The 18,888-nt window shown below is 36.0% G+C and overlaps 2 long non-coding RNA genes across 3 annotated transcripts in view; one reads left to right on the top strand and one right to left on the bottom strand.

Moving 5' to 3' along the window:
- The window catches only part of LOC137856913 (uncharacterized), a 61,806-nt gene that overhangs the window by 2,378 nt on the left and 40,540 nt on the right, over nt 1-18,888 (bottom strand). Inside the window, exon 4 of one of the 2 annotated variants that reach the window (XR_011096869.1) lies at nt 1,504-3,330. The exons of the other annotated variant lie outside the window; for it this stretch is intronic. This is a non-coding gene — a long non-coding RNA (uncharacterized lncRNA). Of the gene's footprint in view, nt 1-1,503; nt 3,331-18,888 lie in introns of those variants that run through there. 2 annotated transcript variants of the gene reach the window in all.
- The window catches only part of LOC137856914 (uncharacterized), a 68,065-nt gene continuing 57,966 nt past the window's right edge, over nt 8,790-18,888 (top strand). The window contains exons 1-2 of the long non-coding RNA XR_011096871.1: nt 8,790-9,028; nt 10,128-10,211. This is a non-coding gene — a long non-coding RNA (uncharacterized lncRNA). The remainder of the gene's footprint in view (nt 9,029-10,127; nt 10,212-18,888) is intronic.

Here is an 18,888-nt window from a genome sequence, read left to right as displayed (position 1 = left end):
ATTGTTCTATTAACAGATGCAAAATATTGTGTGGCCTCATAAGTTAGCAGAAAAGAAATCAACAGCTCTATATTATGCCTTCCACAGCTTCTTCTAGAAAAACACCTGCTCCAGAACTGATGGTCATTACTGATGAGGGAAGGGAATCTCACAGATTTTCCTTCAGAAAGAAAACACAAATATTTGCCTTTGGGGAAAAAAAAAAAAAAATAAAGGTGATGTGAATGCTAGGATTTCCATAATTCTCTTTTCCATCAAGTATTTTACCATTCATACTGATAAGCTATGTTAACTGAATCTAAGCATGGTACCTAATATTTTTTTTCTTTTTGTATATTTCTACTCTATGAAACATTCTATTAACAGAGATGCAGCTTCTGTCTGAGAATCATATGACAATTAAAACACTACAGATCAGGTTTATACTTTTGAAATATATAAACTCAACCCTACATTAACCTAGAGCATTTACAAAGTCCTAGAAGTCATGGCAGGAATCAGACAGATGTAACCTGACTCCTCTTTACTTAGATTTCCATGGAAACCACTTTTCATTATTAGACCAGGTCCCAGATTCTTTTTTTTTTTTTCTTCCTAAGATACCAAGGTCAAACCATAATTAATGTTTAATCATCAGTACTGTTTTTATTTTTTAAATAAAAACACAATATTCCCTCTAGGAAAAAAAAAAAAAAAAAAGTAAGAGAGTAAGGAGAGTAAGATGTTGACTAACATATATTTAATACTTTCAGATCTAATAAAATAATGATAATTTTTGCTAGGCAATGTTATGCATGCTAAGTACCGTTACTGATCCAGTCCATGTTGAGACAGCTGACATGTCACAATTATTTCTATATCTAAGCATATTTGAAATTTAAACTCAGAAGAATTGGAAATATTAAGCATGCATAATCAAGGTTTAAATGTACAAGGAGTAAGTGGTGGAAGCATATATCTTCCCCCCCCCCCTCCAATAGTCTTATAGTATTCTTAAATAAATCTTTTACTCAATATATCTGTTTGGTGACACACAATTGATGAATATAGTAAAGTCCTATACACATTTGATTCATATATACATTTTTTTATCTTTCCCTTACAGGTAAGTAGTGCTGGTGTCCATCTTTTTATAATAATAATAATAATAATAATGATAATAATAATACAATAGACATCATTAAATCCACTTTTATTTTTTTGTGCTGGTTCAAAACATGGTTAGATATGCCTTCTAAAAGAGATAACTCAGTGACAAATATAAATAGGTTTGGCCTGTTCTCTTCTGAAGAATCAATTAAAAGTTTAATTAAACATACTGTAATCCAAGAGGGAAGATGTCATCTCTCTTCAAGGACTTAAGTGGGAATTTTTTGTTTGCTTCTTTTTCTCTTTATTAGAAATCTAACTTTCAGGGGCATCTGACTTTTAAAATAAGACATTTTCTTTGTCAGATTAAAAAAAAATGAAATACCATGAGGCAATGACAATATTGTCAATAGGTGTAAATTAGCTATGTTTATTTAAAGGTGATGCAGAAATATTAATTTATATCAATGGGGAATCTGACACAAACACTGTATACTTTATCTGGGAAACATTCTTGATTTTACAAGTTATTTAGTCTTATATGTAGTGTTTTACACAATTAACAGACTTGTTTCATACAGTAGATGCTGTTGTTTTTCTTATTGGAAAATGTATTGGTTGTCATTGTTTTGTCATATATTGAAATTCATCATAAGGAAAAAAACAGTATCTTGATATAAAGAAGTTTGCTTTATTTCTTTCACAGCTATAAAAGAATCCAACAGTGATAAGGTATTTGAAAACCACACTGTCCAAATAATATTAATATGCAGAGGTGGGAAATGAACATCAAGTTACTCAAAATCAACACTGTCCAGGCAGAAAGTTGCATCTCACAAAATAAATTACTTGTAAAACTAAATGTCTATATGAAATATTAAAGTTTAAAACCATTCTGTATTACCCATTTTAAATACAGTCACCCAACTTATGCTGCTTCTTCTCCAACCATATCTGAAAGTGAGCAGGCACACTGCATCAATCAAAAGAAGACTGCAGTGAGAAAAATAATCCCCCATCAAAGCAAAATACATAAATACATAAATAAGGCCAGTATTACATAAAATATCAGCAGTACTGAAAAGTATTTAAATGAGTGTTTAAAAACTTAGGGGTGTTTTTCTCTCCCTCCTTCTGCTTCCCCTCCATCACACACACACACACACACACACACACACACGCAGCCTGCGCTTGCTTTATTTGGCACCTAGAGTCTGGTATATTAGGCAAATATTTATGAACTTGACTTTAACCAAAATCCTGTTCACAGCTGCACCTGAGAGTTACTCCAGTCTTGGATTGGAGCAACTCTTGGGGATCAGCAAATTGTTTGCACAGCCACGGAGGGAGAATTAAAAATCTTGTTGAATCAGGATTAGCAGTCCACACGAGGAGGAGGAAGAGAGCTTATTTCCATAAGCTCTTCATCTCCCAGGCTGCTTCTCAACTCTCTGTGGCCTGCAGACATGTGTGACCCAAAAAAGAAAAGAGGAAGAAAAAAAGAAAAAGAAAACAAGGAAGACAGGAAAAAGAAAGGCGGGGGGCTGGGGGACACTTTTGCAATAAGTTATTCGCCTTATCTGCTGGGCAGGGTCCGAGCTAGCCTTCCTGCCCCTTCAGTGGGACTTATTACCACCTCCCACACTTGGAAATGCATACCAGTGTAAAGACAGATCCCAACAGTATGTCTAAGCCTTTGTTCCTGCCTCAAGCAACATTGCCAAGCAGGTTAAACTTTGTGGGGCCATGTTTATTTCTGCCTTCTGATTAATGGTAGCAGAGCTGTGTATGCTGTCTGAAGCATACATCACTCTCATCTGTCAAGCTGCCTACTTACCTATGCCTCCCAAAGTCTGGACAAGAGCATGCTCTCTAATCATTTGGGATCCATTAGCTGCTTGCTATTTGCATGCACATCAACAGTGTTTAAACCCACAACACAGTGCACAAATAGAGCACGCATCAGTGTCTTCCATGCTAGATGAATTGATAAAGCTGGATGGGGTTAACAGCCTTATATTTAGCCTTAGTCTGAAACTATGCAATAATTTACAGCTTCGTTAAATTTGTCGTACTGTGAACTCTCCTGAATATCCATGAAGAGAGGTTTCAAAGCAGCTGCAGTGAAAGACAGCTACCAGAGCAGGGACATGAACTTCATTTCCCCACTAAGAACAAAAAAAGTACCACATTGTCCCTTACTGAAAAGGGAGAACAATACCAAAGTCCAATCAAGGTATTCTGGAAAAAAAAAAAAAAAAAAAAAAAAAAGAGGTTGGGATGCTTGTAGAATCTCCATTACCCACTCAAACTCCTTCGTGACCACAGGCACCATTGGCACAGCCTCCTCTCTTGAGTGCAGCTATGATGTTTGAAGTGCACCAAGATTATTTCTAGACAAACCAAACCACAGCCAAACAGAAAGTATACATATGTAAGTTCTATTGATTATAAAAAATAAAAATAAAAATAAAAATAAAAATAAAAATAAAAATAAAAATAAAAATAAAAATAAAAATAAAAATAAAAATAAAAATAAATAAAAATAAAAATAAATAAAAAATAAAAAAAATAAAAAGAGGTATTATGCAGACAGAAAAAGAAAAGAAAAAAAAGCTGCATAGTTCTGCATAGCAGAGTCAGATTCAAAATGACTGGGGACGTCTATGTGAAACCAAACAGAAGCAAGCCCTTCTTTATACATATACATTTCCTCTATTTGTATTTGCTGTCCCAGGAGAGCCAAATGAACAATACTTTCAGTATTAATTGGAGGTTATATAGCTCAATCTCTAATATACAGTGTGCCCCAAACCATATCCTTCCCTGTGATAGTTTGTCTATCAGCAGGTCTTCTAATAGCTGCAATTAAGTAGAAACAAAAGCAGAAATCAATTTGTGAAGTGCTCGAAAGAAGAGAAAAATCACACATGTCCTAGCTATGTGGTCATTTCAATCAACCATCCTTTTAAGAAGCTACATTTGTGACTCAAACTGAAGTTTGAACAGCTCAGGTTTGTTGACTTTGGCAGTCTCGGTTGTATTCACTAGAGTAGCTTGAAATTTTTTAATGAAAAATGTGTGTGCAAATGTGGCCCATTTTCAAAACTTTCAAAACTTGATTTTTTTTTTTAATATTGCTAAAGCACATTAAGGTACTTATGATTTTAAAGACAGGGTTGATTTTTTGTTTGTTTGTTTGTTTTTCTTTTTTTCCTTTTGTACAAGCTTTTCTTTTCTCTCTCCTACCTCAGAGAAGCTGCTTTTGCTTGTTCCTACATTGCTCATTTGACATGATCTCTTCAATCACAGCCCCTACTGCTGCCAGCACTTACACATTGGAACTCCACTGGAAGGTCTTGTCTGTGACCATTTTAACCACTACTGAAATCTTACTGCTCCTAGACCGCCTCAGGGATGGAGATCCTTAAAGTCACTTAGGCAACCTTTCACACCTTCAACATTGCAATTGCTCAGCCAGGCTCTCTCACAGGTGACTGTGGCTGTGTTACACTTGCCTAAGCTACCACCCTCCTAGAACAGCATGAATCTGAGTGTTCCTACTGTTGCTTCCCCAAATCTGGTGGCTCCTACTAACAGGAGACATTAAGGCCCTTCTGGGAGGTCCTTGTGACATTTTGTCCTTTTACTTGGCATAAAACACCTGGTCTGCAAGAGGGATAGTAATCTCTCTCTCTCTTTTTTTTTTTTTTTAAATGTCTTTCACATCCCACATCTCCTAATTTCCTCCTGAAATTTCACTTCTTCAAACTTAGTAACCAACAACAAGCAACCTTCCCCATCACCCCTCCAGTTTCTTATCTGCCCTTCACAGTGAGAAAGGCAATGGGAATCACCTCTTCCCCTCATTCTCTGCAGAGTAACTTCAGTTTCCAACACCAGCATTTGCCTGCAGCTCAGGGAACCTCCACAGACTTGGTCACCCCTTCTCCAGCTTGCACAGCTGATGTTCCTCCAAACTCAACTACATTCAGCAAAGCAGCCAAGACTTGCTGTCAGTGTGTGAAATGAATCCTAAAAGACAATAAACCCCAAAGTTATTCAGCTGCCCATATTGTTTCCTTGGCAGTAGCACCAAGGTGACAAGGAGGTTGCTCTCCTAGTCACACCTGAAAGAGATAAATTGATGGATAATCCAGGGTGGGTAAGATCCACTTCCCAGAGATGTCTTCAGTACATTTTTGCAGATTTTTTTTTTTTTTTTGCTTTTGTTGTCTTTTAGACTGGTGCAGTGGCACATTGCATTAGTACAAACTGGTGCTGATGCTCAGAGGCTGTGCCCACTCTGTCAGGATTCAAAATATTACCACAATCTGCAAGTAAGCAATAAGATATGACAAGGAGTGTGATACTGTAACATAACAATGTACCTCGAGGGACACCTGTGAGGGAGGAGGTGAAACTGAGTGTATTCAACTGCCCAAGGTGTGATTTTTATCTCAAACTATAATGTAATAAGATGTGATAATAAAAAGGCACAAGACTGAAACAAACCATGTCTTTTTTAGAATGTCAACCTGTTTATGTGGCATACTGTAAAAAGAATGTTGTGCAGTTTCCTGCCTTCTAAACAGACTACTTATAAAATTACCTGATATAATTTACATCAACAAGTTTCTTTAAAAATAAAATAAAGCCATTAGCCTTGGTAGCCCTAGATTATAATTTCCTCATGTGGGTTCTTCAAAAACCCCTTAGAACCCCTTATGCACTCAAAACTGTTTTGCAGTTATCAAAGACATGCTAGAACTGGGCTCAGTCATTTGTCTCACTTTATATATCAGGGATATAGCAGCACCATAAAAGATATATAATATACAGTCAGTTCTCCCTTTTCCTAATAAGCCCTCTCCTCAATATTCCACAAGTGTGTTCCCAACACAGATACTACATAAGCTTCAAACCCTCTCACAGCATTAAAAAAAAAATTAAACTCATTTAAGCAAAACTAAAGCACAGTAACTTACAAACTCTTTGGGTATAATTTCAAGGGAAAGCATGCTCCATAATTTTAAGTTTTTATGTATCTACAACACAAACAATACGTACAAAATATTTTTAAAATATGGCACACCCAAAAGATGCTCTCAAAAGACTTAAAAGGTAGAATACTCATTCTGACCTGCTACCAAGCAACCTCAGCTCTCAGTGATTCCAGTCTCAGAAGAGGTGTCATGTTATTACATGATCAGGTCACTGAAGATCAGAATGCCTTGGACAACAGATGGTCACTCCTGCTATCAGAGGTCTCCTAACAAATCTCAGGGTTCTGTTCATGTTCAAATATTAATTCAAGATTTCTCAGTGTAATCAAATTGTATCTTAGAAAATATGCTCAAATCGAATAAATAAACATGATACTGACAATGTTAGAAATATCTGTACAGAACAAGCTTCATTTATGGACATTTTGTGTAGGCTGTATATAAACAAACCCTTTATTTCTGTTTTACCAATATGACAAGCCTTGGTATTTGTTTTTTCCAAAAGATGTCATTGACTGTGTTTCATGAAAAGAGGAGTCTCAATGATTTGGACAAATAAATTCCAGTTACCACCAAATGGAAAAAATACAATAAAATATACAATAAAATAAAGTAAAATAAAATAGATAAAATAATAAAATAAAATAAATAAAATAAATATAAAATACACCCACAACTAACCAAACAAAAAGCTTAGAGATCAAACTGAAGTATAGTAAATAACTACTGTAGGCCTTGCTATGATTATATGCACTACTTATTTAAGCATTGAGATCCCATTGAATTGAAAATCTCAGCTCCACAAATATCTGTTCCTGTTATTAGCCATCCCTCAAGCCATTTTTTAAGCATGTGCATAAATGTAACCCCATGAACAGTTAAGACCCATTTATCTCAGTCAGAGCACTCACAGCCATAAAGTTCGCAATGGTGTCTTGCATTGGGGCTGTAGTTAATTCATCTTGCTAGTATTTAATGATTCTGGCCTATGTAGTTTACATGACTGACTCTTCAGCTCAGCAGGAGAGAATCTACTGTTCTTATTTGTGCTCTTCACAAACTTCAACATGAAATACTCCCCTTGCTCTCTAGCTCAAGTAAATCTTGGTGTACCTGCACCAAGTAAAACTTTATTTCTCCATTTTTCTTTCACTTGCAGGGAGGGAGCCTGTTTTCATGACTCACAAGTTCAGCAAAGCAGGATTATATCAGTCCTTAGATGGGAGACCTACCTGGGGAAAAGCAGGCAGAAAGTGTGTCTTGGTGAAAGGTACCATTACTTCAAGACAATACTAAAGTTGTGTTTCCACCTGGCACCACTTCTGTCAGTTGATTGTGGTATAGGACATGTCAAAAGGAGAAATGAAACGGAGGTTTCAGCTATTTTCCACCATCAAAAACCTCATAGAAATTTTCACAATAACATCTCCATTGTTATGTCTGGTTTCAAATTGGGATAATTGCATTCTGCCTACCTCAATTTCTTTTCTGGGGTACATTTGGATAAACTAACACTTTTTTGCTGCCAGAATTCAAATGCTGTTTAGGGGTGCAATCCACTTTTAAATAATTATAGTTCTCCTCTCCAGAGCGAGGTTCGTGTCAATTCAGATACTGCAAAGGTAAATATTAGAACAGTACATATAAATAAATAAAGGAATTTCAGGAGTGGTTGAAGTTAATCCTATACACACACTCCCACACAAGCACATGACCCTTCAAAATGAGAGGCAGTATATGAGACACTACGTTGTAAGACATTGCAATGTTATTATGCTTTGTATGAAGGATGCTATATAAAATATTAATGCATTTCATTAAAATGACTCTTAATGTCAATATGTAGTGTGACTGCACCATGATTTCTTACGTTAGTAGGTGCTTTACTAGAAGTTATAACTTTACATTATTCAACCACAATAGTCTCTGTAGTAAATGTATTGCCTCTGTTATCAACTTACTTATGCCCCATGAAAACCATTGCTATGGTGATGAGTATTTTATGTTACAGTATTCACCTAATTATAAAACTGTTTTCTAGCAGAGGCACTAACGTTATTTTCAACAGCAAAATCCATTTTCAAAATTAAAATATATGCAAATAATTGAGCCATAACCTTCAGCAAACATTATTTTTGATTGATAATTAATTCTGCGTATTAAAAACATTGAAGTAAATGTAAAAGTTATTGCAATGGGTGTTTAAGAGGGCTTATTTTTGTAACACTATGGAAAAGTGTACCTTTGTTATTTGCTGACGGACTACATGTTGTTAAAGTGGAAAAGTTACAATAGAAATAAAATTATCCTATTTCTATGTGAAGCATAAGATCGTGCAAAAGAAAAATGCAAGGTCTAGGTTTATTAAGCATTTATTTGTAAATAGAATCATCCCTTGAAAAATGACATATTTAGTTCTCTGATTTTATTGCCACTTCCATGGAGCTCAGTGTTTTTCTTCAAATCATTATGATTATTATACTCGGTCTGAGAATTTGATAGCTACTGTTTCAAAACTTGATCACAAATGTTTCAGGATATATATCAGATTGTACAGAAGAGATGAATAAGATTCAGACTACAATAATGTAGGAAGATTTTTAAAAAAGAAAAAAAAAAGTGAAAAAGTGAAGAAAAATGTTCTTGCCAGTAAGTAAAATCAGTCAAAACAGAATCGAGAATCTGGAGTTAAATTAGTGTTATGAAATTTTTAATGGAATGCTAAAACACACACACACACACACACAAAACCACCACCAACAAAAAATCAACCCTTCTAGGAGAGGAAGCAATATTGGTTGAATCCTATATAAAAAACTGTCAGTAGGAAAGCAACAAGACTAACAGTAATACAACTGATAGTGAGATGGCTAAACACGTAATACCAGAAATGCCTGAATGAAAAAGAATGGAACATCATTAGATAAGAAAGGGTAAGAACAATGTGTGTAATGTTGTGCTTTATTTTTATTTATTAAGTGGGAAAAAGACAGAGCATCTGATATAATTTAATATCTACTATTATAATGAATGTGGTAGTGATATTTAAAGTTATCTGAAAGTCTCTTTTATTTCACTACTTCTTAGTTTGTTTTTCTTTTCCTCTCATTTGTAAGTGCGTTTTAATATTGCACCTTTCATTTTGTACAGTATTTTTGAGATGCATGTTTATAAGAAAAGCTGCAACATATCAATCAAGTAATAGAGAGTATTGTACTGACGATTATTCAAACAGCATCATCTGTTATTAGCCTGTGCTTCCTGTAGGTTAAGCAGGGTTTCAGTTTAATAAATCATTTAGACATAATCTTAACTTTAAGCATGTGCTGAAGTCTGTCTGCAGTCATCCAAATATTTAGGCATATGCTTTAATTGGAATGAAGTGTGCATGGAGGTTTAAGCAGATGCTTTGCTGAACTGAGTCACAGATCCCAAAACTGTGAGCCTGATCCTTGGTCTGTTGAAGGCTTTCAACTCTGCTGGATGTTAGTTCTTTTATTATGTGCAAAGCTGTCCAGGAAGGATGAGATACTGACCCCAAAATGAATAACAGTACATTCAGCCAATGTTTTTGCTCATGCCTGCTTTGAATAGAAATAGGATAAAATTAATGTATAAAATCTGCCATATTTTGGGAAAAAGTAAAAAAGGTCAAAACTAGGAGGACCTGCATTTGGACATTGTACCAGTTTCTGTATTTTGTCTGAACATTACTGGTGTCAGTTTATGATAGGTAAGGACTAATTCCAGACTGCTTTGTTTTCTATTTACTTAGGATTTTTATCCAATGTGTTGTATTTCTGAAGCACAAATACTGGCATTTGCATCATTTCTTTAGGAAACAGAGGTTGGAAGGAACTCATGTAATGATGTCCAGTCTACTGTGAATGGAAACAGCCAGGTCACATAAGCCTGTTAATAAATTTATCAAACTGTTGGTTTAAACATGTTATTATTTTTTTCCTTCATTGCCCCTACTGCTCCAGAACTTCAGTCTTCTGCTAGTTATAAATCTTCTCATTTCTGTCCTAGATGTGTTTACAACCAGTTTTTACCCACTTGATCTTATGCCAACACTGTCTTGGATTTTAACCCCTCTCTAGTTGAAGAAACAAGGTAAGAATTTTTAAAGGAGACAAAGGGATCGAAAATGTGAAAATATGTTATATTGACAATATGTTATATTGACACTTGTAAGAATTTAGAAAACAGAATAATCCTGCATCCTGACTTTTGGGAACACTGCAATTTTTGCTAGGACCCATTGAAATATAAAGCAAATATGGTTTTACCATTGTCTTGAAAAATATATTGAGAAGTCTTGAGCACGCTGGCAAGAACAAGAAAACAACCGAGAATTTACCCAAAGAATTAATTGCACTTAAACCAAGAGGCAACTTTGACACCTTTCTGGTCTGCTTAACAGTTACTTTGAAAAGCCACTGGTCAGAACACCCTCTCTGGTGGTACAATTTGGTTCTGAAAGTCAGAAAACTAAGGAAATCATGCTCCAAAATCTTCAAGGTTTCTGGATTACACCACTTTAAGCCTATATATACAAAAGGGTTCTGTGTGGACAAATTCTATCTTACCTGGTCACTTAACAGGGATTCTCAACTGCACCATCCATTGGTCTTATCCCAAGCCTGTAGCTCTCCTGCCTTATAGTGTCAGCAAGAATTCACAGAAAAAAAAGTACAGAAGTTCAGTTCAGTTCCTGGTAGAAAAGGAAATATTGTCCAAAAGAGAAGGGTGAACACATTACCTTCATATGATCATCTCTCTTTTGGTCACAGAAACATACAAACATACATGTATTCCTACATATATAGATAATTATAGATAATTTTCAATACACTACATATGTAGTAATAGCAGATTTTTGTTTAAGACAATGAAAATGTATAATGAATTTTCAAGATATGTAAAGGAATACAGTATTGTAAATGTTTCCTTAAATTGTAACTCAGATTTATAGGTTTTGATTTAAAAAATATAAATCTTGTAGAAAGATTAAGACCTTTGAAAAATAAAGTAAAAGAAAGCCTCAGAAAACTTGAACACTGGTGGGAGAGAGTGGCATAAAAACTGAAATATTTGCATTTCACTGGTCCTGTACCAAAACAAATAAGGTCATGAAGAAAGACAATACAACAAGGCAGCTTGAGACACTCACTAAGAACTTTGCCTTTTTGGACTACCAATACTATTGCTTCCTGTAAGTGAAGATTTAATGTTGGAAATACATCCAATTTTGTTGGAGTAAGGATCATAGGACACAACTGTTCCAAACGTTTAAAGCCTCTGACAGGACATTACAAATCTCTAACAATATCTTCCAGATAAATAAGCTTGTCATATTGAACTCTTATCCTCCTTTTCAGGCTGACAATGAATCATGTAAAGTTAGTTCTACTTTCAAAGCATAGGGAATAAACTAAAAATATCCCATAAATATTAAGAATTAAAAATGCTAGTGCCCAATCCTATTGATTTCACTTAGAGTTGAGGGCACTCAGCACCTTGCAGGAGGCTCTTGCAGCATCAGACGATCAGGCCCTTATGCAAAAGGAAATCTTTCATTGATTGCTCTTAACTATAAGCAGTGTCATTTCAGAGGAAATAGCACAGAATGTCAAATACATTACACTTTAGGCCCACTCTTGCAAACATTTATGCACAGGGGAGCATTTACACAGGTGAGCCGATTTGGTGCAGTCTGCCAGGCACCGGGAGCTCCTCTCACCTAACTGCCCATGGAGAACTGGGCTGCCAATAGACAGATTTTCTCCACTTCCTCATTTTTCATTCCAAGGCACTTTGAAGCACATGAACTGGATGCACAGTTACTCCCTTACAAGCAATCTCATAAATGATTCCTCCAACTCACTTTCTAAGTCATTTTATGCACTTACTTTCCCTTTATTAGCATGAACTTTCCAGTGCACCCAGCACCTGTCCCTTTAATATAGCACACAGGGTTCTTTCCCTCCATACTGTACGTTATCCTCATTAACACATATCAGTCAAAAGCACTGTTAATTAAACTGGCAAGATGATTACACACGCCTCCATGTGCCCCCTCAGAGCATCCGCTTGCCAAGATTTTTTCCTCCCTCATCTAAAGTGGGTGGAGAAGGCCTTGAGTAAACCAGAAACTAATTCTCAAAAAAAATATCCCAGTGCATTGTTCTTTTTGAGCAAAATGGCTTACACATCATCACCACCGTCCCAAATAAATACATGCAACACTGACACCAGTCTGTAAAACTAACACATGCATATCTGATCCATACAATGCATACAATGACATTTCCTTTCAAAGCTCCTTTCCAAATAGAAGACTCAATGCATTGACCTTCAAATCTGGATTAATGGGGACATCATAAATAATTGATTAAAGCAGGGCAAAACCCAACAGGTTAGGTGTGGCTGGGGTGTTTATTTTTCTTTTTATTTTTAAATCTGAATGACTTCCCAGATTTTCTATTCACTTCCACTTGTTTGTGACATTCCTGATAGGAAATTCATTGGCTTCCAGCAAACATTTCCACAGCATTTCAAAAGTTATAACCATTTTTGCCACATTGCCACAGAACTCTTAAGAGAGTTTGCAATTCTGTAATGTGCTTTGGATCAAGCTCTCTTCAAGAATACTATTGGAATGACAGGGCTGGAGGGTACAGCAGTGTAGTATAAATAAAGGGAGGCAGTGGTGATCCCTGAAGCAAAGATAATGTACTTTTCTAGTACACAGACAGGCCTGATAGCTGCAACATAAGCCATCCAACCATCTTGCTAGCAGAATACAATTCTAAGAAGCTGTAAGAAAAACTGTCTTGCAAGGAAGGAGGTGAATTTACAGAAACCCACCACTGAGGTTAAAAATATTTACTCCATAATAGAATATGAATACTCAAGCTCCTGGCAAATAGGACTGGAACTCAGCTGACCACTAATAACTTATTCTCCGACACAAGAGATGTCCTTGAATACTAAAGAAACAAATTAGATGTAGATCAGGATAGTAAAGTGTCTTCCTTATGCCTTGAGAATTTTTCACCTGAATTTTATCTTCCCGTCCTGTATTAGAACAAATCAAAGTTTTGAAAATGTTTTTGAGCTGATGCAAAATTAAGAAAAAGGGAAGAACAAAAGAGAATTAGCTGAAATGATTTTGCAGTGTTTAGTTCCAAATTGTCCCTTGGAAGCCAAAAATTTACCATAAGTTGAATATATGCTTCCAGCTTAATATATCTAGAGAGATACATATACATACACACACACATATATTTGATTTCATTTCTTTTTCTCTTAGGAAATTGTCAAAAAATACCATCTTCAAAAAATATTTCTTAGTTTCAGTAGACTGTATTTTCCATTAGAAATGGTCTTTTTTTTTTTTTTTTTTTTTTCAAGCGGACCATACATAGGTCAGTAAATGTTCATTTCTTCTCTTTGAACTTCAGACTTCAGGCTGAAGAGAACAAGACTTTTTATATGACATAAACCAGTATTCTCATCCAAAATGCCAACATACACAGTCCAGAAGCATCCTGCGTGCTGGTACAGATGCTAATAGCAGTGCTTTTGAATCTGAGGTTGCACTGTGACAGACTTTCAGCAACTGTAAATAACTGATTATCAATTTTAAATGGAAAATATTCATTAAAATATTTTCTACTTTAAAGCATTATTAAAATTAAATTGTTAATTTATTATTTAAAACATTGCATTCTGTTAACTTAATTTCAAATTTGGTTGCTAGCACTACTTGGTAGCTATGTTCCAAGCTCTGAAATGAAACCACCTTTGATTAATCCAGTTTCAGTAGGAGAGAAGAGAAATGCTATGTGCCCATAGAGACATACACGCACACTCACACACTGATAGTATAGGGCTTCATCATATTCAAAGAAGGTAAAGGAAAACTTCCCACAAGATAGATTAGAGCTTTGCATCAGTGCATAATTTACAGCTTGAATTTTTTTGGTACTTTAAACCTAGATGCCTGATTCAAAGGCTTAGTTACTGAGGACACTTTCTCAAAGTGACCTTGGGTTATTTTTGGAGTGCAGGCAGAGTTTGCTAACCATTGCTTCCAGTACTGTCCTTGAAGTTCCAGTCTTGATATTTTCAGCCTATTTGCAAGCAGTAAGCATACACTGAAACCACTGCTGGACCTGATTCCATCCACTTTGAAGTCAATAGCAATTTTTACATTGAGTTTCAATAGACACCTATGATGGAAAGGGGGGCTGATGTTGCAGTTCAGTTAGCACTGCCACTTGTTGCAGTATCTGAGTTAAAATTCAACAACTGAACTCTATTCTCCTATATGAACCCCTCACATCTTGTCTGAAAAATTGAATGTTACATATATTATTCTATGGACCACTGAAGATCCACACAATTGGCAGAAAAGCATATAGATGTCGCTAGTATCATTTTTTAATGCATTTTAAGAACTTGGAATGAAAGGAGTGAGAAACCAAGAATACATTCGGGTTCTCTATGTTATCAAAAATTAAATTTGTTCTCTAATTGTGTTTTTGCAGAAGTCAAAATTAGGCATTAAACATTATTTAGAAAAGAATATTAATCCAAATCTGTCATTCTTTCTTTTTTCCTGCCACTACAAATGTTCACATTTTTACATGTTTTTTCTCTAGTTAAGCAAACACAATACTTGTCCACACAGCAGAATTTTTTAGTTGTTGGGATTTCTTTTATAGTTAACATTTAAGAAAGTGAGTGAGTTTCAAGAGTACCTAAAAATATCTGTATTTGTTCCTGTACTTATTAGCCTCAATAATACGCATGTAAATATTAACTGGTTCTATAAATGGACAAATAATATATTCCCCAATTATCCCCAATATGAGTACAAAGTACAAGTAAATTTATTCAGATGTGTCTATGTATCTAAAAAAAAGCGTATGATATTGATTAGCTATTATTTGATAATAGACTGAGGCTTCTGCTCTTTGGAGGAATAAAGCATAGAGGAATAAAATAATCCATATGCCAGGGAAGTTTTCAAAAATATCTTCAGTTCAGTTTTGTGTTTGCACGTTGCAAGGACAAAAAGATATGTCCTTCGGGAAGATCTTTATGATTTTGGTCAGAATGTGTTATCAGGAGCAAGAAAAAGCAAACTCCAAAGTTGAATAGCTCTTGCTTCCTCAACAGTTAATTCTAGAATTAACTAGAATTTTGCTACAAGCAATCTTCATAGTGACTTCCCTAATGTTTAAGCATGCCTGGGCTTTATTTTACTTTGTTATTGTTTAATACATAAACGTTTCTACTTATGATGTTGTAAGAAATACTCTGCTGTGTCCAGACAAAGCATACTTTCACAGGATACCACCAAAACCATTTAGAAACTCCTGGCATTTAAAGTTTGGATGGAAACACAGATCTGAACTGCCCAACTGTTTATACAGTACTCACTAGTAATCAAAATACTTTCTCTGGCTGAAGGTATCCTCCTTCAAATGGACTGCATTGTGACACATCAGTATACAGCACTCATACAACAGTATTGTAATTTTTACTCATATGGAGTGACCCATTGTATCTCTGCATTTACATCTCAGCCTGTATATATGCAACCTGCTGGTCATGAGGAAGATAATTAAAGAAAGTGACGCACTAAAAAATTAAATGCCTACGTTGATGAAATATCTTTGTGCCTATTACAAAAGGAACCAATTCTGGTCATGTACAATGAGTAGAAAAATCAGCTTGCTGAGGACAACTTAAGGCTTGGGTGAACGCTCCTAGAAGTGATCCAGCGAATAATGAATATACCGGAATTAGAGAGTAACTGATCTCTGCTTTATAAATCCTTTATAAATCTCTAAGTTTAATGTCCATGTCACACAACAACTCAGGAGTATAGGAGAGGTGATAGAGTGCTCACACCATTGAGATAGAATCATAGAAGATTTTTGGGTTGGAAGGAACTTTAAATCATCTAGTTATAACACCCTTGACATGTGGAACACCTTCCACTACACCAGGTTGAGGAACACCACTTGTTACTGATCATTGGATTTTGAGCCATTGACAACTCTTTGAAAGTGACCATCCACCCAATGAGTGGTCCATCCAAAAAATCCATTTCTCTCCAATTTAGAGACAGGAATGTAATGGTGGACAGTGTCAAATGCTTTATACAGGTACAGGTAGATGATGTCAGTTGCTCTTCCACTATCCACCAATGCTGTAACCGCATTGTAGGCCACCAGATTTGTCAGGCATGATCTACCCTTAGTGAAGCCATGCTGACCGTTACTAACCACCTCCTTATTTTCTATGTGCCTTAGAAAAGTTTCCAGAAGGATCTTCTCCATGATCATGCCAGACACAGAGGTGAGACTGACTGGTCTGTAGTTCCCTGTGTCTTTCTTTTTTCCCTTTCTAAATACGGCAGCAATGTTTCCCCTCTTCCAGTCAGTAGGAAGATGGCAGTCACCAGACTGCCATGACTTCTCAAATATGATGGAGAGTGGCTTATCAACTACATCTGCCAATTCCCTCAGTACCTGTGGATATATTTCATCAGGTCCCATGGACTTGTGCACCCTCAGGTTCCTTCGATGGTTTCAGATCTGATCTTCTCCTACAGTTGGCAGTTCATTGTTCTCTCAGTCCCTTCCTTTGGCTTCTGAGGTCCAGGCTATGTGAGTCCCAAGCTGATGCAAACAGATATATCTCCCTTCTATGGGTATTTTAAACAAGATATCCTGTTTTTTATTTCATTTTATTTTTCTGACCCAAGCGTGCAGAAGAAACCCCTCTGATTATCACCAGTAGGTGATGGTTATGTTAGTACTGACTACATTTGACTATATTTGATTGTTGGTAATACACCACAGTGTCAAAACACATAACAAGAACAGGAAAAACAAGCTAAACTATGTAGTGGTAGCCTGTGGGAAGCAATGGAAGCAGCAGGTTTGATATAAACCCAGATCCAACTGAAAGTGATTTATAGTTCCCTGAAGTATACTGCAGGAGGTGTAAGTCAGCCTGACCAATTAGTCTTCCCTCAAAATCTACCATAAATGTGTTTACATGATGGCAAAAGCCTCTAATTTTTTCTGAATTACAGTTGGGAAAAAACAAAGGGGGAGGGAGAGTAGGGAAAGAGAGGAGGGGGAAGAAGATAGAAAAGGAAATGTAATAATCACACCCAACAGGAACATTCCAATGACTTCCATGGGAAAGCACACTGGAAAGTAGTTTTGGAAACATGACAGAGGGATATGAAGGGACTTCAGGCATATAGGCCATATCTACCATCTGCTAGATTTTCCATTTTTACAGGGCTTGAAAAAGGCACTCGCCCACTTGCAGTAATGAGTGAGAAAGTCTCTGAAGAGTGCAGGAAGCAGCAGAGTGAACTTTACAAGACTGTGACTATTTCCTTGAAATGTTCAGAGGCTACTCTGAAGACAGCTCAAGTTTAGGTTGGTAGAAGAGACTTCCCACCACTCTATGAATTTCATGTTACTAGTAGAAAAGTGACTGTGCAAATAAGCCAACAGATGGAGTTTAAGTAAGAGTACTTTTCATTCTTTTTTCTGGAGCGTCTGGTCCTAAGTGATTTAATGACAGGACACTAGAATTACTGGGTCACTACTCTGATTTATTTCAGCAGTCACGTTAATCCAAGCAGTTTGAAGACTTATTAATATGACAGTCACTGTGATAGCAACTGTGTTCAGGTTCTGAGTGAGCCAGCAGCAAACTAAATGTTTCTAGAGACACAGGTTAAGTTGAATCCCATCGGTGTAAAAAGGTAATAGGATAAAAGCACTTTTCTCTTGCTTTTAATAAATCTGAAAAACTCCTGCAATATTGGTCATACACCCTAAGCCAGAATTTAGTGAGAAAATTGTACCATTTGAAGAGAGAAAAAGATATACACCATTTTCTTCCCCAACTAATTTTTATTCGGGCACTGAGTAAACAGTGCCAAACAAGAACTGTGTGATACCTTCCCTATAATAATAGTACAGAGGGGGAGGGAAAGCATAGGGGCCAAAAGAGGTTTCTCATAGAACTGGTAATCTGTAATGCAGATTACCAGTTAAGAATACTAATTTTCTTTGATCTTTCCATTAAGGATCAGTTGACAGTCAGTTGGCTGACTATATTTAAACTATACAGACTGTGCTCTCCAAGTATGTATGATCTTTTCAGCCACAGTCAGGCACATGATTTGAACAGTGAATGTAACTAACCATTGGAAAATGGGAGATGGAGCTGATTTTCCATCACATGAAATTCTTCCATTAGTGTAGTCAGTATTTCCCCTGCCTCCTCCTCTGTTAAAAAATAAAAATAAAAAAAAAATAAAATTAAAAAAAAAAAGATGCAGGTTTTGATGCAGAATAATCCTTTGGTGAAATATTCTGTCTTTTGTAAGATCTTAACGGTTCTTCTGGTCTTGCAGCCCAAGCCCTGTCTTGCACACTAAATTACTTACTAAAAGGTATGTTGAGGTCTACCAAGCTGTATAAGAAGTGCCTCTCATACTCTTGTGTCCCATTTTATGGCCAATTATTTGGTACATGTATTAAAACTGAAAAGGACAGGTGCATAGTCAGTCCAAAAGGAATACATCAAAATAGAATGGTTGGAAATTCACCAAAATTTTATGAAACACACACAGCTTTCATAAATATTCAGAAAAGCGTGAATTTTGACCCCTGCAAGACTTGAACTCATCAGCGTTGTTGGTTCTTCCTATGTACTTCATCCATATTGAAGAGAAATG

Source organism: Anas acuta, chromosome 5, assembly GCF_963932015.1.
Source record: "Anas acuta chromosome 5, bAnaAcu1.1, whole genome shotgun sequence".
NCBI lineage: Eukaryota > Metazoa > Chordata > Aves > Anseriformes > Anatidae > Anas > Anas acuta.
Note: the sequence above shows the minus strand (reverse complement) of the source record. Positions and strands in the feature narration are given on the sequence as shown.